Source organism: Mauremys mutica, chromosome 7 (genome assembly GCF_020497125.1).
Source record: "Mauremys mutica isolate MM-2020 ecotype Southern chromosome 7, ASM2049712v1, whole genome shotgun sequence".
NCBI classification, from domain to species: Eukaryota; Metazoa; Chordata; order Testudines; family Geoemydidae; genus Mauremys; species Mauremys mutica.
In genome coordinates, this window is record NC_059078.1 from 80,830,864 (window position 1) to 80,858,504 (window position 27,641).

The 27,641-nt window shown below is 41.2% G+C and overlaps 1 protein-coding gene and 1 long non-coding RNA gene across 4 annotated transcripts in view; one reads left to right on the forward strand and one right to left on the reverse strand.

Moving 5' to 3' along the window:
• RHOBTB1 (Rho related BTB domain containing 1) overlaps positions 1-1,667 on the reverse strand; it is an 80,228-nt gene extending 78,561 nt beyond the window's left edge. Inside the window, exon 1 of one of the 2 annotated variants that reach the window (XM_045024239.1) lies at positions 1,517-1,667. The gene's annotated coding sequence lies outside the window, so the exon portion shown is untranslated. The remainder of the gene's footprint in view (positions 1-1,516) is intronic. The other variant, XM_045024238.1, reaches the window with a different exon arrangement.
• A 2,952-nt stretch (positions 1,668-4,619) lies between these two features.
• On the forward strand, positions 4,620-27,299 carry LOC123373602. Of its 2 annotated transcripts, none has more exons than XR_006580774.1 (3): positions 4,620-4,684; positions 4,989-5,100; positions 27,173-27,299. It is a non-coding gene; the product is annotated as an uncharacterized LOC123373602 (long non-coding RNA). The 2 variants fall into 2 exon arrangements; XR_006580775.1 differs by lacking the exon at positions 27,173-27,299 and adding an exon at positions 23,757-23,840.
• Positions 27,300-27,641: the final 342 nt, after the last annotated feature.

Consider the following 27,641-nt stretch of genomic DNA (forward strand, 5'->3'; position numbering starts at 1 on the left):
CATGCTAAATTAAAACAATTTACTGAGTTTCACACAAAGTGCATTTTGTAAGTGTCTGAGGACCTATAGGAGTGTTTAGTTTCCATTATGATGGCTCTCAACTAATATTGTGAAACAAAATATGAAGAGGTTTAAGTTTTTATAATTGAGTTTGCAAGACATTTGTAGTAGCTAAAAAAATATAATATGGGAGTGCCCCCCACAAACCATTCCCTTTTTCTAATCAAGTCATAGGTCAGTGTCACTAATAATTGTTAATGTATAATTAAAGCAAGGTTTAACTGGAATAACAAAGTACTTAAGACAAATTCAAATGTGCTGTTTTATAGTGGAATAATTATTAGTATATATTACAAGTCTGTCATATTGTTTGATTTATTGGCTTTACCGCTGAATGGAACCTTGACATTAAGTCACAAACTATAGTAAAATACATACTTTATTTTTTAAGCAAGATGTATATTTACATTAAATTCCTATAATGTTTATTGATTGCTCTCAGCTGAGCTACCAAAGTTTATTGACATTATTGAAAAGTTGGCAGTTTTGTGCGGAACCAGAAGTTAAACTGTGACAAAGTTCCCTGTCCCCGCCTCCCAAGTGCACAGGGATATTTCTTCACTAAACACGTTTCACTCCAAACTCAACATACATTACTTCATAGAGTTAATTTAGCTTAAGCCAATTTTAGAATAGTAAACTGCAAAACAAACTGTTCAAGGTTAGTTCAAAAAAATTAAGTTACCATTTTTTCATTTTTCAAATTTCATACTGAGTCTGCTTATGCCTGCTATTGATACTTTCAAAAAGTGCTTTTTAGATTTATGCTTTAACTTTTCCTGTTTAAAAAACAACAGCCTGTTCTGAAGCCACTAACTTCTAGAGAATAGAGAAGGCAGAAAGCTTTAAGGAAGAGTAGAAAACAGTCAGAAAGTGGAACTAAATAATACATTTCTTTTTCAGACAGGCCACCTACTGTATACTAGATGCATACTAATAGGCTAAATAAATGGAAAATATTCCTTAAGTCTGTTGCATATTTTGCCCATTTAAGACAAGAAGTTATTTCCCAGATTGCTAGCTATTATCTATCACAGCTGGTTACATCCATTCTTATTAGTTGTCTTCAATATATTTTTGAACCGTTTTTAAGATACACTGTCTATTTCAGATGAATATAGTGTACAATGGAACAAATTGGAATTTTTGTGACAAAAATAAAGAAGGGCACAAGGGGGCTTTGTGCAAGTACGAATACACAGAGATCAGTATTTTTCTGAGCTGTTTGGAGGGAAAGCTCAAGAGGTCACTTATCCCGGGGTTCCCTTTGCCCGGAGACGGAGATCAGCGGGAAGTCCCTCCACAGGGGCACATCCCATCCCCCTGAACTCCAGAAATATACAGGATTCTGCTACCCAGCGCTAGGCTCGCTCGCTTCCTGCCGCGCTTCGCCTGCTTGGCTTAGCTCCACACCCGAGCCCCAGTCCCAAGCAGGCTGCCGCAGCCCGCGTCTCACCTGCGAGGAGGCGTCTGGCTGCAGCCTGCAGCAGGAGAGGGCGGCGGCGAGTCACAGGGCGCGGGCGCTGTCCGCCGCCTTTGTAAGCTGCGGGCGCAGCAGCACCTCCCAGTGCCGGAGCCCGGAGAGTTCGAGGCCGCCGCGCGCCCGGTGCCGCCCAGCCAACCAGCCCCGGGGGCGGGCTGCGAGGAGCCGTCACGTGCCCTGGCGGCCGCCTGGCCCTGGGGCTGCTCTTGGCAGAACCGTTGCTGCTGCTGCTGCTGCTGCAGTAGCTGAGTTTGCTCCTGAGCTGGGGACGGTTCTTGAGTTCTCCCTGTTCCCGCTATACCGGCATTTGGAGCCCGGGGGGCTCTGGTCAGGCCACGCCGCCCTGCCGAGAGGGAGGAAAAGGCTGGGGCCTAGGGCAACCGCTTCCCCTGGGGGCATGAGAGAGGGGCGAGCGTCTAGACAAAACAACCTCACTGTCTGCCTGCACCAGCAGCAGCTCCGAGAAGGTTAATTATCATCGCTAATTAATACTTGACTGGAGAGTGTCATGGACATGCCAGCAACCAAAGAGCTTCACACCCCTTCTGTCAGCTAATTGTCATGAATTTAACATGGATCTTAATTTTAAAGGCCAGAAAAATCATATTCTGCTTCTTTAAATAGGCTGCTTGTAACTAATTCAAGAACAGTCACTAGGGTAATTGTTTCAGGGGATTTGCTCAGCCTCAACTAATCCATTTATTCCTAATGGAGAAGCCAAAGGAAACTTATCCCCACTTCCTTCCCCAAAATATCTCCTCCCCTCCCATGTTCAGTAACTTTCAGCGAAGGCACCAGCTCCAAGGGTTTAAAAATCAGGAGTCAGACTTCCCCCAAAATCATGAGATTGGGTTGGAATGAAGAGATTTAGAAGAAGAATTCTTCTACATTTTGTTTTATTGCTTTTGTTTGTGATCCTTTAAGATTCATGTTACCAAACTTTTAATTGCAACTAATTGGGATAGGAACTTAATTTTTTAAAAATGAAAGCTGAGCTCATAGTCACATAACTCCCGGAACTGGGGTTTAAAGAAGAGCAAACTTGAAGAAGCTTGTAAGAAAAGTGAAACCTGCAAGTGTTTGCCAGATAGTGCCCTAAAGCAATGAAAGTTCCTCTCCTCCCCTTTAAGGTCCCCCCCCCCCCCCAAGGACACTTGCACCTGATGGAGCCCTATGCTCCACACAAAGGTCTACTGGATCTGATTGCAGGATCAGGGCCTATATTTTTCTGTGTTTAATAATATCTGCTAAATATATTACATCATTCTTTTCATCTCAATCTGTAGCTTTAAGGAGGTTTTGCATGACTTCCCCGGAAGAACAGCTCTGGAGCCCAAAGGGAAGTTGGTCTAAGAAAAGATATTACTTCACCTACCTTGTCTGTCCTTTTCACTAATGAATCACATCTGAAAATCAATGCTAGACCCCTGAATTTTTTTTTCAGGCCACTAAAGCCATTTACACTTTTCTTGATGATGTCTTACATCTGCTTACCTATAACATGTTAAACTCTCTCTTAACAGGGCCCTCTGTGTGTAGGTATAAGCACACTGGTAACTACACAAATTAAGAGCATGGAAAGTGTGGGCTGTACAGCATGTTAATCTGCTGAAATGCCTGGGTGCGATGAATGGAATGATGACCTTGACTGCTATGTGGGAGACCTGGTTTTGATTTCCGGTCTGTTTCTTGTTTGTCAGCTCTGCAGGAGCTTTGAGGACTGTGGAGATAGTACACTCAGCCCCCGTGGAGGGTGGTTGTGCTTCACCTCACTCAACAGTGAAAGTTCAAGTTGAATGAGGACTGGCGCTTCCAGGCTCAGTAGGGAATCTGTTCCAGTGCTTCTAGACAGGAAAGATGTTGTGATGTGGTGCCAGAGAAAAGAAGCGATATCAGTCTGTAACAGGGATGATTTAAAGTTAACCTGGACTCGACTAATGCTAATTTCCACCTTGAACCCCAGAAAAGGAGAACTTTTCCTTTACAGCATTGCTAACCTCAAATGTTCAAAAATCATGGCCTTCCAAGTCCATGAGATTAAAATAATGATACATTTGGGGTTCTTTGGATTTGCTCTGTATTTTTGAATGTTTAGCATTGGACATAATCATAGGACTTCAGGAACAGGTCTTCAAGAAAAACCTCCAAACAGCATGAGACTCTCAGTAAAATCAGGATAGCAACATAGTTACATGTTGAGACTCTGGATAAATCCTGAAAAGACAATGACCTTTACCTGATCTGCTATTCCCAGAAAAAGACAAGCCTTTTTTGTTGGATGGTTGGTTATACCCTATGAATGAGAGATTTGTCTTGTTTGGGTGTAGGTTACTTGTACCTTTGAGGTGTAGCACTCCCACTGTGACCCATACACTTCCAGCATTGTGCCATTCCAATTAGCACAAATAAACAGTGTCCAAATTCCGCTACCTTGTGCTGTAAATGTGTTGCTAATTATCTTAGTGAGGCAACTCTAGACAGACAGCTGAGTTCACAAGGTTATCTTTGCTGTCTGTTTAGAAGGCATACTAAAACCTTTCATTGGTCTAATGTTTTCAGGTTTGCTAAGTTAAACCTGTGTGAGATAAAAATCAACCCACTAAGCAGGTCATGTGCTGTACTTTAAACCAGCAGCTTTATGAACATTTAATGACTTATTTTTCATTTAATTCCTTTAGCACTTTAAAATGAATTTAGTGTATGTGAAAGGTGGTTGACTGACACCTAGAAATTGAACTCCTGTGTTTATACACACAAGGTACAACTCAAGCAGTAGCAGTGCAAACGTCTCCTTGCTACCCCATCAGTATACCTCATCCCTGGAAGAAGCATGGCCAGCTAGAAGGCCATCCACTCTCCATGCCCATTTGCCTCTTTGCTGAGATTGTTATTAATTCCAGCACAGCAGGAGTGGTGTTTTTTTGGGATGTGATTACTAGTATATTTGACTCTGGACTGACATCACCAACCTATTTCACACCTGCCACTAACACAGCTGGGCCAGGCTGGATGTAATGAATTATTCAACAATATTAAGACCTATCTGAAGAGCTCAACAAAAAGCTTGTTGTTTCATAGTAGTGGCAGTCTAAGAGCACAGCCATTCACTAAGCATGTTTTAGGATACTTTGGGTCAGTCTGGTAAGATTGGAAATTGTCTTGGGAAGAATAGCCCTCATAGGTTTCACTATAACTATTAATCTCTGTTTTCTAGAGAACTATATTTTCAGGGTAGATCAGGATTTTATTAATATAGAAACAGTAATGTACATTGTCTTTACACACCCATCATCTCTTATTTTTTTCAAGTTAACAATTTTCTTTCTTTCATACATCTTTTTTGAATGTTAGGCTGATTGTTGATTTATCAACAGGAAAACCTGAAGATTGTTCATAAAGCAAGATTACAAAGATTAAAGTTTACTAAATTTCCTTATTCTTTCAGGCAATCTGAAAAACCCTAGAGAAAGAGGACTGTGGTTGTACTTTAAAAAAATAATAATAGATGCCCCATGTTGCTACTGGAAGCAATAAAGGAAGAGAAAACCATAAGTAAAGTAAGTTTTAAGCATTGAAATCTTTACCTTTCTGTCAGTTAACAGGAAAAGCCTTTTGTAAGTGATCAGAAAATAATGTTGCTTTTTTAGTGGTGTTGGTATTATTCAACAAGCACGTTGCTTTTTCACTGCCTGATAGGTTGATATAGAAGACTTTTGATACATGAGAAACTTATGTTGGACCCCTCAGAGGAATTCAACTTTAAATCAGACAAAGAAATTACTTTGTGAATTGCAATTTTTTAATTTTATTTTAAAAGCTTCTTCTGTTTCAACCCTTAATCATCAGTTAAATAACTGTATGAAAAGTAGGGACTCATACATAATTGTTTTTCCAACTTTATTTTATTTATGGATTTCCCAAACAATTCTAAGAAACAAACTTTTTTTGCCTAAGGTTATTAGATATTGAAGGTGTAAATGAAAAATGTTGATCAAAGTAGTCTATAGATTTCTTTAACTATGAGTCAGTGTGATATCTTACAAAACAAGCAGGGGACAGCTGAATATAATTGGTGTGAGTCCTAGTTGCTCAGCATTTAATTGTTACTAATAATGGTTGTCTAATGGCTGTACAATTATTTGTGTTTTCTCAGTTATGCTATGGATGTGATGTGATATTAGAGTGGCACCAGTCATGATGCCTAGATTGTGCTTATATTATTTTACCCCCATTCACAGGAGATGCTATGTTAACAAAATATTTATGGTCATGAGGCTTTTCATTGTTCTACTATTGTAAATGAGATGCATTTATGTTATAGTAGCTGCATTAATTCAGGATGACTCAGGTCTTCCATTATAAATCTCAATTGTTAAAGGTTTTTTTATTTTATATATACACAGAGAGAGAGAGAGAATTTGGCTCTGTACAATAGCCTAGTAAGCACTGTTCTGTGGGCATGAGGTGTTTGTCAGATTCATCCTCTTCCTCCACTCAGAAACTACAAACAGTGGAGCCAAAGTGCTCAAAAGCACTTAAGTCCTAGGTCATTTTTGAAAAGGGGACTTCAGCACCTGAAATATTTAGGTGTGTCAGCAGATGGCCTTGCCATGAGTGTTCTTCTGCTGACAGCTGCTCTAGTTCTCTTGTGATCCACCTTTTCCTGTGACTCAGCCCTCCAGTCAGGTCAGGATTTAAGTTCACCCCTTCTGGGGTATTAAAGATCAAAAATAAAGGAATACTATGATTCCAAAACCAGTGTTGTCTAAAGAGAGTTCAGCAGGACTCCATCTCCATTCTTCTACCTGGGGCTTGTTTTCACACAGCCAGTGTTCCTGGGCTTGGTTGTCTCAGACTCCCATCCACTGGGAGACTCATCAAAGCCCCAGACTCTTGGCTGAAACCAGTTTTCCTCATCAAGAGAGAAGTAGAGCTGTGCTTCTCTTCCTGGTTATCCCTAAACTGAGCCACATCTCCTCCTTTTTAACTCGTCTCTCCGCATCTGCTACAAGTGTAGCTGGCCAAGGCCAATTAGGTCCACATATCATCATTAACCTCTCCTTGCTTGTGTGGGGCCTGTACAGCCCATCATGAAGTGCTCTTTGAAATTTACCCTCTGTGACCATTACTGCAGTCTCATTGTTGCAACAGCCACTGTGGTTGTTGTGTCCTCCCCATTTAGAACTGGAGTAGGACTTAAATTGTGACCCAAACCTGTTAGGTGGGACTGTGACAATCTCATGTGGGTAAAGAAACTTGCTCAAATATAGGAATACAAAGAAAATGATTTAATTGACATTAGTGTATGGTTTTAGGCAGGCCAAAGGTTTCATGTAGCTTGCACAAATGTGTAATTGTCAGTGATACACACTATACATGATCCAGAAGGGATTCCATTCCTGATTTAGGACATAACTAACAGTTAACTAAATTCACCAGAACTGCCACTGATGGTTGGTTTAACTCAAAAATGGTAAGATTGTAATTATAGTAGAACTCCAGAGTTACAAACTGGCCAGTCAACCACACACTTCTCATTTGGAACTGGAAGTACACAATCAGGCAGCAGCAGAGTCCCCAAAAACCCCTAAAAACACAAATACAGTACTGCATTAAATGTAAACTTTTTTTAAAAAAGGGAAAGTAGCATTTTTCTTCTGCATAGTAACATTTCAAAGCTATATTAAGTCAATGTGCAGTTGTAAACTTTTGAAAGAACAACCATAACATTTTGTTCAGTTGCGAACATTTGAGTTATGAACAACTTCCATTCCTCAGGTGTTCGTAACTCTGAGCTTCTACTGTACAGAGTCCATGAGATTTAATAGTTTTAGTGGATAAACTTGTCTGGCATGCACTATAGACAGAGAATTTCTACTGATTCCACACCATTCAAAGTTGTGTCCTTACATAGCTCCTTATTTTTATATGTAGTTATAACTAGACTGGACAAACTAATTAAGAATACAGTGCAGAGTATTCTCTGCATTGACGAGGGATAAAGAAGATGACCTGTAGTCTTTTTTTCTTCCCTAACTTCTATGGCTTTATGAAATGCAGCCAGTGAATATGTCATGCAATGGTTAAATAGACTTTTCTAAGAGTCCAAAAATGAACATCAGGCAAGGACTTCTTAAGTGATTTTATTACAAAACTAAATCCAGTCACACACAAGTAAAACACAATCTTCCACTGTCTGCCAGAAAGTGGCCTCACACTATTTCTCAGTGTCAATAAGAGAATTAGACCTGTACAAACATAGATCCACTCTGATAGTAGCACTCCAAAGCATCCCAAGAGCACTGAAGACAGTTCCAAACAGCTCCAGCTACTTGAGTTAAATATTTTTAAATCAGCAGGTTTGGATAACTTACATCCAAGAGATTTAAAAGAGCTGGCTGAGAAGCTCACTGGACCACTGTGATGTAGATTTTCAATAAGTCTTGGAACACTGGGGAAGTTCCAGAAGACTGGAAGAAAACCACTGTTGTGACAATATTTAGAAAAGGGTAAATGGAATGACCCTGGTAATTATAGGCCTGTCAGTCTGACAGTGATCATGGGCAAGATAATAGAGCAGCTGATACGGGACTCAATTAATAAAAAATTAAAGGAGGCTAATAATAATTAATGCCAATCAATATGGGTTTATGGAAAATCGACCCTATCAAACTAATTTGTGTGTATGTGTGAGATTACAAGTTTGGTTGATGAAGGTAATAGTGTTGATGTAATAGGCTTAGACTTCTGTAAGGCGGTTGACTTGGTACCACATAACATGTTGATTTAAAAACTAGAATGATATCAAATTAACTTGGCACACATTAAATGATTCAAAATTGGCTAAAGAATAGGTCTCAAAATGTAGTCGTAAACAGGGAATCGTCATTGAGCAAGTGTGTTTCCAGTGGGGTCCCTCAGGGATCAGTTCTTGGCCCTCTGCTATTTAGCATTTTTATCAGCAACCTAGAAGAAAACATAAAATCAACACTGATGAAGTTTTCAGATGACACAAAAACTGAGGGAGTGATAAATAATGAAGAGGACAGGTCACTCCTACAGAGCATTCTGGGTCACTTGGTAAGCTGAGTGCAACCAAACTATATGCATCTTAATATGGTTAAATGTAATGTATGCATTTAGAAACAAAAAGTATAGGCCATACTTACAGGATGTGGGGGACTCTATCCTCGGAAGCAATGACTCTGAAAAAGATTTGGGGGTTGTGGTTGATAATCAGCTGAACATGAGCTCCTAGTGTGAGGCTGTACACAAAAGGGCTAATGTGATCCTTGGATGATATACAGGGGATTCTTGAGTAGGAATAGAGAGGTTATTTTACCTTTGCATTTGGCACTGGTATGATCCCTGCTGAAATACTGTGTTCAGTTCTGGTGTCCACAATTCAAGAAGAATGTTGATAAATTGGAGAGGGTGCAGAGAGGAGCAATAAGAATGATGAAAGGATTAAAAAACACGCCTTATAGTGATAGACTCAAAGAACTCAATCTATTTAGCAGAACAAAGAGATGGTAAAGGGGTGACTTGATTACAGTCTGTAAGTACCTACATTGGGGACAAATATCTGATAATGCGCTCTTCAGAGCAGAGAAAGGTATAACATGATCCAATGGCTGGAAGCTGAAGCTAGACAAATTCAGACTGGAAATAAGTTGTAAGTAACCATTGAAATAATTTACCAAGGATCACGGTGGAGTTTCCATCACTGACAATTTTAAAATCAAGAATGAGTGCTTTTCTAAAAAAAAAATCCTCTAGGAATTATTTTGTGGAAGTTCTTCTATCTGACCTGTGTTATACAGGAGATAGACTAAATGATCACAATGATCACTTCTGGCCTTGAATTTATAGGTGGGTTTCCAACACAGGGACTTAGAAACTCTGTAAGCTTCTCCTTTTTGGGTTTCTTCACAATCCTTCTATAAAGGGGTCGAGTTAGCCCCTTCTGTGGAATTAGTAAAAGCGTAGGCCCCAAAACCTGTGGATATTGGGACACACATGGAGATGAGAAGCATCAACGTTGAGGCCAAGATCTTGGAATTCCAACTGTCCCATGGCAACCTGGTTTCCTTTGGAGCTGCATTATCAGGCTGTTTCCAGTCATGGCTGTAGTAAAATCTGCTCTCTTCATGGCAATGGGGATCAGTCTTTGTAAGGGGTATTCCTGCCATTTTGACTAGCAGATACTCTGTGGGGGATTTCAGCTAGGAAATGAGTCCACGTTAAAATTAGCTACCACAAAATGCCAGCTACTTGTGAAAGAGGGAAAACTACTTGTGACCTGTGGCTGCATACCCTGCCTGTTCCCAAACAGCTGTAAAGCCTGGCCTCCCAGGAGGAGTTTTCACAAGAGTCAGGGTGGAGAATGCTGATTTGGGGGTTCTTCAAGGAGATTTTGCTACTCTCTGCTCTGAGTATCAGAGGGTAGGATGTAGGAACTGAGTTACCAAGAGATCAAAGGACCTTCCCAAGGTCACATAAAAAGTCTGTAGCAGAATAGGGAATTGAACGTGGGGTTCCTATGTACCAGGCCCTCACTAGGTGACCATCATTCCTCTCATTATTTCCACCTTCTCTATACTACCAGCTGGTCTGTCAAATCCTGCCTGACTGAGGTCTTGTCTGCACGGGGGATTTGCCCCGATTACCACCATTGATGCCCAGACAGTGGTGTAACTGCATTGCAGCAACCCCATAGTGTAGGCAGGCAAAGCTGCTGCTTGCACTGATAGTTTACCCCTGCTTGAACCAGCATGAAATGCACAGTGTAGAGTGCAGCTCACAGTTGTTTGCTCTGCTTATACTGGGAAATCCCCTGCATAACTAGCCAGCCAAGGCCTGTGATGCAGTCCATTGTATACAGCTTGGGCCTTGTTCTCCACAGTCTTGTGTAAACAGACAGCTCAGAGTAGGGTTATTGTGTTATAATTTGATATACATCCTTGACAGGATTCCCAGGGTACAACCTGGAACTGGGGTACTCCTGTGCACCCTTATCTCCAGCCTGGGCTGTGTCTCACAATGCTTTGCTAGTGACAAGCAGCAAGCCCCTCCAGGTGCAGTAATCACACAGCACAACAGCATATGGAACCCCACACTGAGCTAGATTGCATGAATGCTACCTAAGCATTCACGAATCACACAATAAAAGGCACCAGCAAATCTCCCAAGCCTCCAGCCTTGCACTCCAGAACTATACCGTCTTGGTCAGAAGCCTGACCAGTGTAAGTTTATTACCCAGTCCACCCCTCCCTCGATATGGAGAGGACACACACTAGCCTTTGTAAACTAAGCTGAGATTTCCCAAGTACTTCAACCAAATATATAGATAAAATATAAAACAGATGTATTAACTAAAAAAAGATAGATAGATAGATTTTAAGTGATTATAAGTGGTAGGCACAAAAGGTCAGAGATAGTTACCAAAGAAAATGAAAATAAGCAATCTAAACCTTATTTAGACTAAGCAGTATTTGGATCAAGCAGTTTTTCTCACCCCACTGGATGTTGCAGGTGGGCTACAATCTTTAATACACAGGCTTTCCCTTTAAACCTGGGACTAGTCTCTTCAGTTCAAATCTTTGTCTTCCCAGTATTGTTGTTGCTTCCAGTATAAGTGGGGGAGGAGAAAGGTAAAAGCATGATTCCACTGTCTCCTATTTTATATCCTCAGTCCATGTGCCTGGAAAATACTAGCCCTGCTCATAAACTCACCTCTCCTTCCAATGTAATGTTTCAGGACAAACACCTACATTCTTTTATTTTCCTTCAATTCCAGGTAAAGTACATTGAAAATCTCACCAATTGTTTTATGAATCTTCACTCCTTACCTTGAAATGCAGGATGAATGGACCTTCCTCAATCCATAAATGTGTTGCTGTTAGAGCACAGTTCCTCCATTCACTGTGCTCAAGCAGCAATACTTTAACAAGGGCTTTAATGTTGTTTAGGTACAGGTGTGTAAGCTTCACCTCTTTGTTTTCTTTAAATGCTGCTCACTACAAACCAACTCTTTAATGTATCTCAGAGCGGTGGTATATCCAGGCATGCAGCACATTCATGCTGTAGAACAAACAGTTTAGGATATTGAACGTGACTTTGTTCCTTACCTGGCAAGCAGAGTCCACAGTACCGTAGGCAGTTGGCCAAAATAAGCCAGTCTGTATAATTATAGGAGAAACAATTTTTACTATCTTAGACCATGAAACTACACATTTAACCAACATATTGGAAAGAGCAGGGTCTGTCTTTCTCAATAGTGCTCAGGGTGATGGGATATGTTATTCAAACTGTATGTTGGTTGCCAAGTCTATGTACATACCTTCCCAGACTGATAATCAGCTAGTCTCCTGACAGGAAAAGCACTATAAATAGTATTCCTTGATGCTATGTAATCTTCTTACTGGCTGTTTTCACTTGTTTGTTCTGTCTCCCATTTTTTTGGTGAGGTTAAAATTAGAAATACAGGGAAACTTTTATTAAAATATTTTAATGAGGAAAGATATAAACACAAGTCCCTTCATGGGGCGGCAGGCTGGAACTACTCAGAAGCCAAAGCCAGTGCAAAATGCAGCTGATACCCTTTGAGCAGTGGTGCACACAGGAAGCAGAAAACCCCATTGGATTCCATTAAATGTACAGGTGGAATTGCAAGTGTTGTTGGTCCAACCCATGAAGCGCTAAATGATTTGAGATGCATGTATTGTCAGAAGCCACCTCTCCCTATGCAGTCAGATTAGGATCAGCGAATAAACTGGAGTTGCTTCACTATAAACAAGATAGAGAGTTGCTATCCTTACCCCCACCCCTTTGTTCTGAGTAGGGCTTGAAGTTGATAAACATCTAGGCACTCACACACATGTAGGTGGGTGTTGCTATGTGGTGGAGGAGGAGACCAGAAGAGGATGTAGTAAGGGTCTTTGGGTACTGGGTGGTTGTGGTGTGTCTTATGGGTCAGATTATTAATTGAAGGATGAGATTTGATGGTTCAAGGTCCTGGTAGCTAAATGTTTAAAATACTCCCTCCTCTGAGAGCATACCCAGCAGAGGTGAGGGGGCATGGCTTCCTGTGTCCAGAGCAGCTCCTTAACCCTCTCCTCAACAGTGTGGGGTTGGTAACCCCATCACAAAGGCATAAACATGAGTGGCACAGGTAATGCTTTATCTACTTGGATCCTACACTGGATAAAATATACCAAATGCCCAAGAGGTTACACTTCATATTAAGGTACATTTATAAACAGTTTATAAAGAGTTTATACATGTTTTTAAGAAATGGTTAACCAATTGTTAGGGTCTAACAGATTAATAGGCTGCTTATAATCAACTATCTGCAACTGATGGGGTTGTAACCATCCATAACTCTGTACTTAGATCTGTAACATGCTTTAAACATCTGTTAATCATTCACTAACCCTTTATAAACTACATAACAAGGTACCCTTTATGTATTAAGTGTTACCTATTTTGGTTTGCTTTAAAATGTTTCAGAAATTTAGTGGCAGGTTGGCAGGAACATTTTTTGTCACTTTAATCATAGTTTATAGCAAAAAGTACCTTTTCTAATTTATCCTGATGCGATGCTAACAGTGTAATGCTCCATGCCTGATCTGTGAGTCTTAAAATGCAAATTATGTAATTTGACTGACTGACATATACCGTTTAGAAATGCGCTGTACTGTCTCAATAACCTGAGATTTGAAAACAAGGCATTTTGATAGAAGACAGAGAAGCCTCCAAAATATTTCAGTATTCTGAAAATGTGGAATAATATTTACAAACTGATTCATTATTATTTGTATACTGGGATTTACTTGTCAGTAGTAAGTGAATGTAATCCCCTTCTCCCCACCTCTGTGTGTGTGTGTGTGTGTCTCTCTCTCTCTCACACACACGCGCGCGCGCACACACACACTCAGTTGATACATCTATCATCAGAGTTATCACTGTTTTTAATTCAGCTATACCTAAGAAGATAATCACTGGTCAATCCTATATACAAAGGATCAAGAGGAAATTGAAGGATTTGAAATCTGTGTATAAACTCTGAAAACACAAAGCAAGCTGAAAGAACAGCCCCACTGTTTTAGCCAGCTTAGAACACGATTATGAGAGAGTCCATCATAACCATTCTACTAAGCCTGAGTTTTTCCCAAGCTTCCAGAAAAAAAGTTCTCTCTCTTGGCATGATGATAATGTTGGAGGTTGTATGTGTGAGTTCAAGTCAACAGTAGGATACCATTCTTCAGTGATCGAGGGCTTGCAAATACACAGTAGCATCATTGCTAACCTACCCCCCAGAGAATCAAGATTATACAATATCAAAAGGGATTTGAACTTACAACGTTAAGCTCTAAAATACAAATCTTCTAGCCAGTAAGTAGAAGGTGCAGCTTTATAGTTGGGTTTTATTTTAGGGCCAACTTTTCCTACTCAAAGTAACAGACAGTTATTCCTGGTAACAAGCTGGGTGCCCACTGAAAGGCCCAGGGTCCACTCCTGCAAGCACTCCGTGCATGAAACTCCAATATCCAATACTTCAGAGTATAGAGAGAAGAGTTCTCCCCTCCAAAAAAAACCCCCAACAACAGCAGCAACAACTCCCTTCCCCCTGCATCTATTCTGGCATTTTTTAAAGATAACGTGCACATTCTGTCCTGCCATGTCACTCTTGTTATATACCGTGATTCATGAACCCAGGAAACACAAGATGTTTTTCCAAAATCCATCGTTTATTTGAAAAAATAAATATCTTTGGGAACAAAGATATTAGTATTTTTATTGTTCTGTGGCAGAAATATGAGAAAATTTCTCATATTCTATGAGAAATACATCAGAAAAACTTCAGGTTTGCCTGGCTTTCTGCAGTGTTTGGCAAAGCTAGTCACACTTTTGCAATCAATCTGAGTCATTAGAAAGCGTATAAAGCAAGTTGTGTGTGATAGGACACTATAATACTGGCTAATGTATATTTATTCAGCCAAAGAAGTTTAATTTTTAAAGCAGTATTTCTGCACTTTCAAGCACTCTGAAAATTATTCACTGTTAATTGATTCTGCTGGGAATTAAAAGCAGAAATCAGTCTGCGAAAAGAGTAAGCAACACTAATATTGCATATTCATATCTACTTTTTAACTAAAGAATTAGTCAGTGAAAGGAAAAATGCCTAAACCTGTGATACAAACTACTCAAAGGATGAGACATTTTGAAGCATGTTTGTTTGGCAAGGATCTTGTATATAGTCTTAGGTCCTGTTCCCAGTCTTTCATATATTTCATAGATTCTAGGACTGGAAGGGACCTTGAGACGTCATCGAGTCCAGTCTCCTACCCTCATGTCAGGACCAAATACTGTCTAGACCATCCCTGATGGACAGTTATCTAACCTATTCTTAAATATCTCCAGAGATGGAGATTCCACAACCTCCCTAGGCAGTTTATTCCAGTGTTTAACCACCCTGACAGTTAGGAACTTTTTCCTAATGTCCAACCTAAACCTCCCTTGCTGCAGTTTAAGCCCATTGCTTCTTGTTCATCTTAGCCTCTAAGGATAGAACAAGTTTTCTCCTTCCTCTTTATGACATCCTTTTAGATTCCTGAAAATGGCTATCATGTCCCCTCTGTCTTCTTTTTTCCAAACTAAACAAACCCAATTCTTTCAGCCTTCCTTCATAGGTCATGTTCTCTAGACCTTTAATCATTCTTATTGCTCTTCTCTGGACCCTCTCCAATGTCTCCACATCTTTCTTGAAATGCGGTGCCCAGAACTGGACACAATACTCCAATTGAGGTTTAACCAGCGCAGGGTAGAGCGGAAGAATGACTTCTCGTATCTTGCTCACAACACACCTGTTAATGCATCCTAGAATCATGTTTGCTTTTTTTTGCAACAGCATCACACTGTTGACTCATATTTAGCTTGTGGTCCACTATAACCCCTAGATCCCTTTCTGCCGTACTCCTCCCTAGACAGTCTCTTCCCATTCTGTATATGTGAAACTGATTGTTCCTTCCTAAGTGGAGCACTGTGCATTTGTCTTTATTAAACTTCATCCTGTTTACCTCAGACCATTTCTCCAATTTGTCCAGATCATTTTGAATTATGACCCTATCCTCCAAAGCAGTTGCAATCCCTCCCAGTTTGGTATCATCTGCAAACTTAATAAGCGTACTTTCTATGCCAATATCTAAGCTGTTGATGAAGATATTGAACAGAGCCAGTCCCAAAACAGACCCCTGCGGAACCCCACTCATTATACCTTTCCAGCAGGATTGGGAACCATTAATAACTACTCTCTGAGTACGGTTATCCAGCCAGTTATGCACCCACCTTATAGTAGCCACATCTAAGTTGTATTTGCCTAGTTTATTGATAAGAATATCATGTGAGACTATCAAATGCCTTACTAAAGTCTAGGTATACCACATCCGCCACTTCTTCCTTATCCACAAGACTCGCTATCCTATCAAAGAAAGCTATCAGATTGGTTTGACATGATTTGTTCTTTACAAATCCATGCTGGCTATTCCCTATCACCTTACCACCTTCCAAGTGTTTGCAGATGATTTCCTTAATTACTTGCTCCATTATCTTCCCTGGCACAGAAGTTAAACTAACTGGTCTGTAGTTTCCTGGGTTGTTTTTTATTTCCCTTTTTATAGATGGGCACTATATTTGCCCTTTTCCAGTCTTCTGGAATCTCTCCTGTCTCCCATGATTTTTCCAAAGATAATAGCTAGAGGCTCAGATACCTCCTCTATTAGCTCCTTGAGTATTCTAGGATGCATTTCATCAGGCCCTGGTGACTTGCAGGCATCTAACTTTTCTAAGTGATTTTTAACTTCTTTTTTTTATCTTCTAAACCTACCCCCTTCCCATTAGCATTCACTATGTTAGGCATTCCTTCAGACTTCTTGGTGAAGACCGAAACGAAGAAGTCATTAAGCATCTCTGCCATTTTCCATTGGCTTCAATGGGCATTGGACCAGCCCCTTAGAGAGCAGTGCTATCATTTTGGCAGCCAGAAAACTACAAAACAAAGAAGGAAGTTAGCACTCTGCTGGGTCTTAGTGCATCTTGTCCAATTTATCTGACTCTTAAACTACATGAAGAGGAATTAACAGAGCAGGAACCACCTGTGTGTTTTACCATTGACTTAATTGGAACTGCAGGATAAGGCTAATGCAGAGCACTTTTAAATTCCCACCTTACAGGCCTTTGGTCATATTGGAGAGCACTTACAGCAGTAGCCCGAACCTTCAAAAGTGATTCACAGGGACTACTCTCAGGACTAAAAGCCATGCCATTGTGAATAAATGCAACCTGTTTTGGCTCTAAGAATTCACCTCAAAAGATTTACAAATGAGACATTCCAAAGTGGTGAGGTAAAATCAAGTCCTTGGGGGTTGAAGGGAAAATAAGTTGTCATCATAAACAAGGACTTTGCTGTTTAACAAGTGGCAGTGGGTGTATTTAGTGAACTTTTCAACTCAGCATATTTTATGCTCAGTATTTACTTTGCTTGTTGGTTGTTTACTTTATTTCTTAACTAACTAAAAATCACTAGATCACTGTTTGAAAGAAGATCATTTGTCTCACAGCGTGTAGGTGCATAAATATGAATGAAGGGGTTAGACATTTTTACTGGATTTGAGGTAAATCTACAATTATACAATCAATCCCAAGGAGATGGTATGCTGTAGGCAGAATGAAGGGAGGCAGGGGATGTGAGAAGGGTGGAAAGGGTCAAAGTGAAGAGGAGAAGGCACGGCTTTTGGAGTGTTCAGTGAATTTAACCTTATATTAGAAAACATAGAAGGAAGAGAAACACTTAAAGCTTGGTGCTTGGCTGCAACCAGTCCCCCAGCATAAATTAGAGCAGCCTGAGGGATCATCTAAGCACCCAATAAGACATTGGAGCACAGGAAAGTCCCTCTTTCTCATCTGTCACACTTCTGTGCCGTTACATTGCCTGTATGCTACCTGATGATGCCCCTCTACTGGGGTGATCATACTATAGCTGGACATGTTGGCTTTTATGTGATATGAAACCCTGAAATGTGTTGGCCTTTTGTTTTTGTCATTTGAGGCCTGTTGGGGTTAATGTGTCCAAGATTTGTTCCTTGGGGAAAAAATAAGGTCAGAGATAACTAAGGTTTGGAAAGTCCAAAGGTGCTGCAAAGGCAATTTTGACAATCCTTGCTATTTAGAGCTCTAAAGTCCATTGGGTTCATCCCACTGTCAGTATAGATATCATTACACAATAACCAGAAGAAATTAATTTTCCCATTAACTAGCTGACAGGCACGTAGGATTCCTTGGCTATCTTCTGTTCTAATTTCAGTCAATGAAACACTCTCAGGATGGGTTCTGCAGACATCAGTCATCTTCCACTGGCTTTCCCAAAAGATGGGGTCCTGCCCCCAGTATTTGAAATAAATTTCCTTTCTGTTGGGAATGATTGTCCTGAAATGTTCTTTATGAAAGCCTCCTCCAAACTCTGAGTTCCTAATCAACCCAGATTTGGGTGCCGACCATCCTGCAGAATTTTTTCTTGTGGTACTGAAGCACTGGTTTTCTGAAAGTAATAGATAGAAGTCTGATCCCTGCACATGCCTTCTACCCTTAATATAATATTGGGGAACAATATTTTGTCTGATGTTGGGGCAGAAGCCTCTTTACAACCCTACACAATCAAGACAGTCAGCTGAATGCTTAATTCTGTTTCAGAGAACATAGCGATGTAGAAGTTCTTGCATGTCCAACTTTCTTCACCTGGGAGGGAAATGTCTGGTAGACCTACAGGCAGGGACTATAGGTCTCTTAATTATAAGGAATCTATCACCACAGTGTCTAGGTGCTAAGGCTTTTTTCGGGGACACTGGCTAGCAGGAAGGGCTACCCTTCAGGAAGGATGGCCTGGGAAAATAGAATTGATTGGATACTTATGTCTAATATGCTTCTGCAAGATTTGCTTGCCTTCAGACCTTGTACCAATAAAAAAAAATCCTCCTGGGAAAAGAGGAGGAAGTCAGGGGAATCTTTGGGCATGCAGTACTCTTTGTCCCTGTCTCCATATGCCTCTGCTGGGGTTCAAAGTTGGTGATCCAAAGGCACTGAGGCAGTATTGTGGAGTATAACTCATCCCTGAGTAATTCCGTAGCTGACTTATGAGAATGAGTCATGTAAAGTCCCCAAAGGTGGGTTCCTCCACCATGCCAGCAAAAGCATCTCTAGGTTGATCTGGCTGGTGATGTTGCTATGGGGCCATGTTTAGGAGGAGGTGCTCCTCCAGCCAGCCTAGATGGTCACACGTGAAACTACCCCACTCCCCGCCCAAACCGGGTTGGTTATTGGGATCCCCCTTATGAGAAGAGGGGATGCAAATGTTTTGGGGACAGGATCTCTGTCTCTGATATAATGTCATCTTAAAAGTGAAGGTGAAAAATAAGGTGGCACTATTGGTCAGTGGATACATTGCTATGCTCTCAGTTGCAGCTATCTGTGTGCCTATGCTGTTGTAGAGCAGAGCTAATGAATGCTTACTGACAGACCTGTGTGGCTCCAAGGTCATGCAATTTGAAAGGCCAGGACCATGTAAATAGAAACTCATTTTAGAAACAGATTAACCATGGTTTGCATCCACCATTCCATCTCCCCCTTTCTGCCCTCCTTGACTCCAATAAACCACACACAAACTGCCTTGTAAATAAAAGCTGTAGCCTTTAAATGCCAAGTAAAAATCTGAAGGCCTTCAAATACATTCATTATCTGGTTATACATAATAATTGGGTCCAGCTTGCCAGAAGGCAGCCTTAGCCTAAGTTGGAGAGAAACATACCCAGCTAGGAATTACATCCAGAAACAGAAATATATTTGGTGTTATAGTCCCTTACCAGAAGGGTGCTCTGTGTTCAACCTGCATAATGAGGAAGGCCTTTTCCTCTGAGTATAGGATCTCTGTGCCAGTAATGAAGAACCCTCATGTTGAACATAAGCCAGGACTGAACAACCCCCAAATCCAATACAGCTGCCTCTTTCCAATGATTCAGTGAAAAGCAGATGTCCTTTAGATACTGTCAAGGTCCTCAAATGCCTAATGTGAAAAGAATGAGAACAATTTAGCCCATTTTAAACAAACACCACTTTCAGTCTATAGCACTTTCTTCAAGGACAGTTGGCCAAGATTTACAAAAGTGATGAGTAAATTTGGGTGCCCTAAAACTAGCCCAATTTTTAGAAACTGCTGAGCAGCCACCCTATGAAAGTCAGGTCTCTTTAAGGTCCCTTAACTCAGGCATCCAAAAATGGAGGCACCCCAAATCACTAGTCACTCTTCAAAAGGTCGTTACAAGGAGGAGGGTGAAAAATTGTTCTTGTTTACCTCTGAGGATAGGACAAGAAGCAATGGGCTTAAATTGCAGCAAGGGAGGTTTAGGTTGGACATTAGGAAAAACTTCCTGTCAGCGTAGTTAGGCACTGGAACAAAATTGCCTGGGAAGGTTGTGGAATCTCCATCACTGGAGATTTTTAAGAGCAGGGTAGACAGGGATGGTCTAATTATTACTTAGTCCTGCCTTGAGTGCAGGGGACTGGATTAGATGATCTATTGAGGTCCCTTCCAGTTCTACACTTCCGATTCTATGAAAATCTCAGCTATTGTTTTTATGTTAACTTATAGCTCTGAGAGTGACTGGTTGGGAAGTGTATTTACGATGGAGATAATGAATCCCCAGTTAATATTTTGGACTTTCTACTTAAATTCTCTCAGGCAGGGATATCCGTATTATTACATCCTGTGACATATTCAAAGACTGGAGCCCACATAGGCCAGATCAATGGAATGCTCATGGATCCAGTATGAACATTATGGGCTTACTCTTGCAATCACTAAATTCAATGGCAAAATGCCCACCACTTCAGAGGGTGTAGTATCCTGTCCTGCTCTGAGAAGAGGAGGAAAGGGAAAATCAGACAGAAGCCTTTGTAACAAAGATGAAATTACAATCCAAAGCCTTTTTTCCCTCTCCCAAATGGCACGTTATGAAACTGCATGTAATTTCATTATTCCATATTTGTAGTAGTTTATACATTATGGTCTTGTGCAAAATGGAATGAGGTAATAATAGAATCATTATTAAAGGAAGCTTTTTTCAGTGAAGGGTCAGAGGGCACATTCAGTTCTGATGAGAGTACAGTATCTAAATTGAACTTTATTTAATCCCAGTAGATTATTTAGATAAAATTATTTACATACCATATGTGGGATGGGGATAGCCATCTGATAACTTGCATTTATTAGGCACTTTTAGCTGCCTTGCATGCCCCTTCCTTAACTTAATTGATGAATGCAATCTCTACCCCTTGAGCAGCTCCCCCGACATCATTTTTAAAATTCCACCCTCCCAAAAAAATGTTTTCTCCCCACAACACCCACCATGTGGAATTTCTTCTCCCAAATTACTCAATTCTCAATTACTAAATTGAATCCCAAATTGATTCCAAATGAGCAAAATTCACATCTGTTCTATTGTCACATAAGGAGTGATCCAATGTGACCCATCAGAACTAAGAGCAGGAGTATTAAACCAAGAAGGCAAGACTCCCAACTTTTAGTAAGTCCAGAAATGTTGGATCTTTTATCCACCGCATTATTGTGCACAGGAACTGCTATTGTAGGTAATGTTTAGAGGTTACTAAAATGTAATTCTCCTTTCCTGCAAGGCCTGGTGGTATGACTCATGCTATTGTGGCTTGATGGGCAGAGGGATCCTAAAGTAGTACCAGTACAATGTTAAAACTCTTGCAAACATTTTTAAAATAGTTTGCTTACATAATGTGGGTGATATGCAGAATGAACAATGGCATAGAGCAGGGGTCAGCAACCTTTCAGAAGTGGTGTGCCGAGTCTTCATTTATTCACTCTAATTTAAGGTTTTGTGTGCCAGTAATACATTTTAACATTTTTAGAAGGTCTCTTTCTATAAGTCTCTAATATATAACTAAACTATTGTTGTATGTAAAGTAAATAAGGTTTTTAAAATGTTTAAGAAGTTTCATTTAAAATTAAATTAAAATGCAGAGCCCCTCTGGACTGGTGGCCAGGACCCAGGCAGTGTGAGTGCCACTGAAAATCAGCTCGCGTGCTGCCTTTGGCACGCGTGCCATAGGTTGCCTACCCCGGCATAGAGGGATACGTTTTATTGACACTTGTCTGGGATCACGTGCTTTATGCACTTATGGTATTGCTATTGTAAGGCTCCCTCACCCCTGATTGGAGGGAGGCCACTCAGGCTAGTCCTGTGGGCCAGGACCAGAGTCTGTAAGACAGGCAAAAGTCCCAATGGGGCTGCATGGTTAATGGTCCCTGCCGGGCTCTAGCCTGGAATGGGCTAGTGCAAGTGGTCTGCCCTTTAAGTACAGTCTATTAGGGCCAGCTTTGGCCTGGACAGAGTTCAGGCTGCCAGCAAACACAGTCTCAAAGGGGGCTGGATAAGGGGGCTCCTGTCCTGGGCTAGAGCCTTCTTGCACCGTGTTGGGGTTCCACCGCTCAGGGTGGGGTAGCAGGGGGACATGGGCTCACCCTACTCCACCACGTCCCAGCCCAGGGCCCTGACAGGGGCAGGATTGGCTGCTCCTGTGTTGGTGGGGAGCCAGCCGCAACACGCCGACTGAGCCACATAGGGCTCTGCAGCCGGCTGCTTCATGGCTGTCCCTTGGCTACTTCCTGCCTTCCCGGGTTTTGGTACCTGCTTCCTCGAGGCCTCTTTTGGCTCTTCGGGGTAAACGGCAGCAAGGACTCCGGGCCAGTCTTCGTCCACAGCTGGGGCTTGGGAACAGCGAGGCGCCATTTCCTCTGGGGCCTCTGGGGAACTGGCTGAGCATCCTCCTCTGTTGCAGGCTCACCCTCCACTGAGCTGTAGGGCCAGTCTTTTATACTTCTGGCTCTGCCATGGTCCTTCCAGTGAGGGGGTTGGGGTGATTTAGGCTCCGCCCTCTCAGGGGTGGGTAAGGCTCCCTCGCTCCCCTGGTTGGAGGGAGGCCACTCAGGCTCACTACACTATATACACAGATTTGTGTCTGCATGCACAGACACACAGGACAGTCACAAAGACATGAAGCCCTTGGGAGAAATCATATGTATCTAGATGGTCATGAATCAATAAAAAAGGAGTAGAAGAGTGAGAGATTCTATCAGCTCATAATCAGGATTTTATGCTAATATGCATTAATGTATGCATACGGTATGTAACTATGGATAGCCACTTCAGCCCCATGCTCCATTTAAAAGTAGTTAAGTTTAAAAAAAATGGTGCTCATGCTGTGTACCAATTGCTTCCTGAGGAAGACCATCAGCCTTGTGCCAGTGTTCAGATGCAGATTTATATCACTACATCCTTGCCATACAATCAAGCAGCAAAAAATAACTCCTGACACTCTCACCTGGTTGATAAAGCCATTTTAGTGCAAACAAAGGAGAACTGGTCTGTTGTCAACATATACAAATGTTTTCTGAGTCCCCAAAAGACACAATCCACAGCTCTAGCTGAGTAGTGCTTGGCCCAGCTGAGAGGTGTGGGAAAGCTATGCTGTGTGGTTGGAGTCTTGGTGTTGTTCGAGCTCAGGTTGCTCTCTGGAGTAAATGATATCAGCTTTATTTCATGAATGTTGCCCATGGCCCCAAGAGACCATAGCAGCTGGCATGGTATGTCCTCTTTCCTTAGCTATGCTCCATGTCTTAGTGCCAGTGAGGGAGTGGGAGTGGCATAGGAGACACTATGGCAGCTGAGGATTTTGTGCATAGAGGGGAAATCTTCAAGTAGCCAAATTAAGCAAGCTTAAAGCTGCTTTGTGTCACAGGGGCACAAAGCAGCCCCAGCATACCAGATGATCTGTGACCCAGGGTATTCCATTACATAGACTCTGTTTCCTATTCCTTGGTTAAACAAGCAAGAATCACTGATGCCAAAGAGTCAATGGAATCAGATATAGCAGAGGTGAAATCGTAATATTTGACTTAAAAACTTTAAATGTAGTTCTAAGTAATGAGAGATGCTTGATGCCATTCTGCCTAACTCTGTTTTGAAGTAAAGTACATAGAGTGGATTATTATATTCAAAGCATGCTATGTATGCAGAGTGGTGAACAATAAGGGAACTCTGCTAGACAAATAACACGTTCCCTGTCTTAACAGGTGTAACAGTCCAAAACAAATAGCAGAAAACAATCCACAAACGGATCAGTGAGAGGACACTGTTGCTTAAGGGCATCATTCAACAGGTGATCTTAAAGGGTTTGTTTTTTTTCAAACAAGGGGCTTTGCACATGTGTAGGGCCCTATCAAATTCATGGTCCATTTTGGTCAATTTCATGGTCATAGGATTTTAAAAATAGTAAATGTCATGATTTCAGCTATTAAAATCTGAAATTTCAGTGTTGTAATTGTAGGGGTCCCGACCCAAAAAGGAGTGTGTGTGGGGAAGGGGTTACAATGTTCTGGGGTTGGGGGGGGGGTTGTGATACTGCTACCCTTACTTCTGCGCTACTGCTGGAGGTGGTGCTGCCTTCAGAGCTTGGCAGCTGGAGAGCGGCGGCTGCTGGCTGGGAGTCCAGCTCTGAAGGCAGAGCTGCCGCCAGCAGCAGCATAGAATTAAGGATGGCATGTATGGTATTGTAACCATTACTTCTGCGCTGCTGCTGGCAGGATGCTGCTTTCAGAGCTGGGCACCCGGCCAACAGTCGCCACTCTCCAGTCGCCGAGCTCTGAAGGCAGCGCAGACATAAGGGTGGCAATTCGCAACCCCCCAAAAAACGTTCTGATCCCTCTGCAACTCCCTTTTGGGCAGGCCCACCAATTTGAGAAACACTGATCTCCCCCATGAAATCTGTATAGTATAGGGTAAAAGAACCTAAAAGACCAGATTTCACAGGAGGAGACCAGATTTCATGGTCCATGATGTGTTTTTCATGGCCATGAATTTGGTAGGGCCCTATATGTGTGTTGATGTCCATATTTATTGCCATGTTGAATTATACATACACTGATTTGTTGATAATACCTCTGTGATTTCTTTCTCATTAGCCCTTATGCACAGTTCATTCTCATGGGGCCCCTACCTTCCCTACTTTTAAATTTATCTTAGTCATTTTCAGCTGTGCTGTGTATAGTGAATCTCGTTCTCATTCCTTGACCCATTTTTCTGCCTGTTTAGTCCTCCATCCTCAGTGCAGGGACCATCCATTTTTGTACATCTTGAGCACTTAGCACAGGGGTCGGCAACCTTTCAGAAGTGGTGTGCCGAGTCTTCATTTATTCACTCTAATTTAAGGTTTCACGTGCCGGTAATACATTTTAACGTTTTTAGAAGATCTCTTTCTATAAGTCGATAATATATAACTAAGCTATTGTTGTATGTAAAAGTAAATAAGGTTTTTAAAATGTTTAAGAAATTTCATTTAAAATTAAATTAAAATGCAGAGCCCCCCGGACCGGTGGCCAGGACCCAGGCAGTGTGTGTCACTGAAAATCAGCTCGCGTGCCATAGGTTGCCTACCCCTGACTTAGCACATCATAGTTGCTGCCAAAAACAAGGATTAAGGTTTCTATTGATACTTCAAACACTTGAGTAACCATATGCACACAAGTATTCCAATGGGGAAGCGGGTAATAAGGATTCCCTACCATCTAATAGGGTTACTCACGTGTGAAAAGTTACTCATGTGTCTGTTTGTATGATCAGGCTCACAAGCCCCACTCCCAGCTTTGTCCAAAAGTTCACAAGTCCCACTATAAAGGGTTAAGACTGGGTATTATTTTCCGTAACACACACGAAGGCAGTTTGGAAGAGGTTTGCCAGAAAGGCTTGTACTGCATCATAGGTATGTACAAAATTTTATACATCTACAAGTTCCAGATGATTAAATTTAACAAATGGAAAGTTGGAAAATGAAGATTAACATCTAGTTATTCACAACTGTTCATTGTTGTCAGAACTACACCCATATATGGCTTGCAGGTTCTCTAATTCTTGCAGCCCTATTCATGAATGACTTATGACTCAAACTGGAGCAATTACCATGTACAGTAAATTATGTAAGAAGATTGCACAATATGCCTCTCTCATGATGTAACTTACATTAAATTGTTAATCATGAACCTTTGCTGCCTCCTCATGTAATAGGATACAGAGCTGAAATGTAGCCAGGGGAAGTACAAGTTGAAAAGTCTGGTGAATCTGCTCAGCTTTCATTGACCTTAATGAAAGTCACAGGGTCAAAGTCCACACAGAAACTGAGTGTTAGAGCCTGCAAAAGTGTTGTTTTAAAAATAAAGGGTTTGTTCATGTGAGTGTGTGCGGGGCGTACCCAGGATTTTAAGAAACCAGTTTATTTTATGGGGCGGGGTGTTTTTTGTTCTCTGCTGAACAGTAAAACAGTTTAAACCAAAGTGAAATAAGGCTGGGGGATGGTGGTCTATTGTATTACCCTGACTGAGAGTTTGTTTGCCATGTCAATTTTAAGAGCAATTTGTAAATGCCTCACAAAGTGCTCAAAACAGATATGGTAAGAGGCTGTTAATCTTCCACATTTATTGCAACAGATTACATTTTACAAAATTCCTCCTCCCCTTTCGTGAATCTCAACTTTCATCTATCTTCTCTAGGGTGACAGTCAAGTGCTATAATAAACTTCTAAGTTGATATTTCTTGTACTGTGTGAACAACCGAGTTGGTCCATTTCCTATGGTGTAAGCGATCTTAAACTACTACACAACACTCAATGCTCCATTTCACTGCACCATCTATGCTTCCCGTCATGCTACTGTGCTGCCTTTACCTTCTGCTCTTTAAGTATTTAGGCTTGTCAAATAAGTTTGACCGTTTCATTTTAAGAGTCCAGTTTATTATGCCATATTTTTTCTGCTATGTTTTAAGCATGTGTATTTTTGTCCTATAGCAGGTATACTGTGTTGTGTTTTATAAAGACAGACTAACCAAACTGTGTACTGCTGTAAGTTAATACTGTATATATTACTAGTATTGGAAGATGTGAACCACAAGAGTTTCAAAGGAGTGGTTTAAACTAGTCCCTAAAGAGTTTACATGCCAATCTGAACTTTACTTGACCAGTATCCCAAGCTTTTGGCAGTCTCCCTTTTCCCTAACTACTTTGTCTACATCTTATTGCTCTCTTTTCCTCTTCCCAACCCAATTCCCTCCCTTTCTCTGAGGATCAGCTGCTTATCCAAACTATTTATTTTTTAATCTGAATAATAGCTTCGGCTTCAGTTTACTTTAAGATTTATTAATGAGTTTCTGGGCAGTTCTTTCTGAATGTATACACTGGAAAGTATCTTTAAGTGTTTGGTATTAACATGTTCTGGCCATTCCAAACCCCATCAGGGCCGTTCCTTATCACTAAAGAATGATGCAACACACACCCTTCTGCTCCATAATGGCTGTGCATGGTCCCAACCCCACCCCCACCCCCACCCCCAGCCTAGCACAAAACAGTCTGAGACTACATGCAGACCTAAGCACTGATACTAAGCCAGGGGGCAAGCCAGCAGTTCCTGCTTTTAAAGAAAGGCACGTTAACATTGTATTACAGGCATATTTTTAAGTGATGCAAGTACGGAAAGAAAATCCCTGGAATATGAGACGGTTACAGAATGGATAAATGAACACTGCATTCAATCTGCATATTTAGAGCTCTGTCAGATAAAGATGAAATCAGGTGCAGTATCTTTTAATTTTTAAGGTTGTAATTGTTTTTAAGGATAACACTATGGACCATGTTCTGCTCTCAATCCATGCATAGAATCACACTGATGTTAGAAGGAATTGTGTGCATGAAAGGATAGCAGCATATGCTCCTATGTTTTTTTTTATCATCTGTTTACCCATCTATCTACCAGTGGTATTTCTGGGGCATCTGTCATTATTTCTAAGCACCGTTTCTCATTACCCATAAAGGGATTTTCCCACTGAGTGAGTGAATGAATCCCTAACATCATAATTCCTGTATATCTTCTACACTCAAAAATTTCTAGTGTCCCTGCTTGTGACCAGCTTGATTT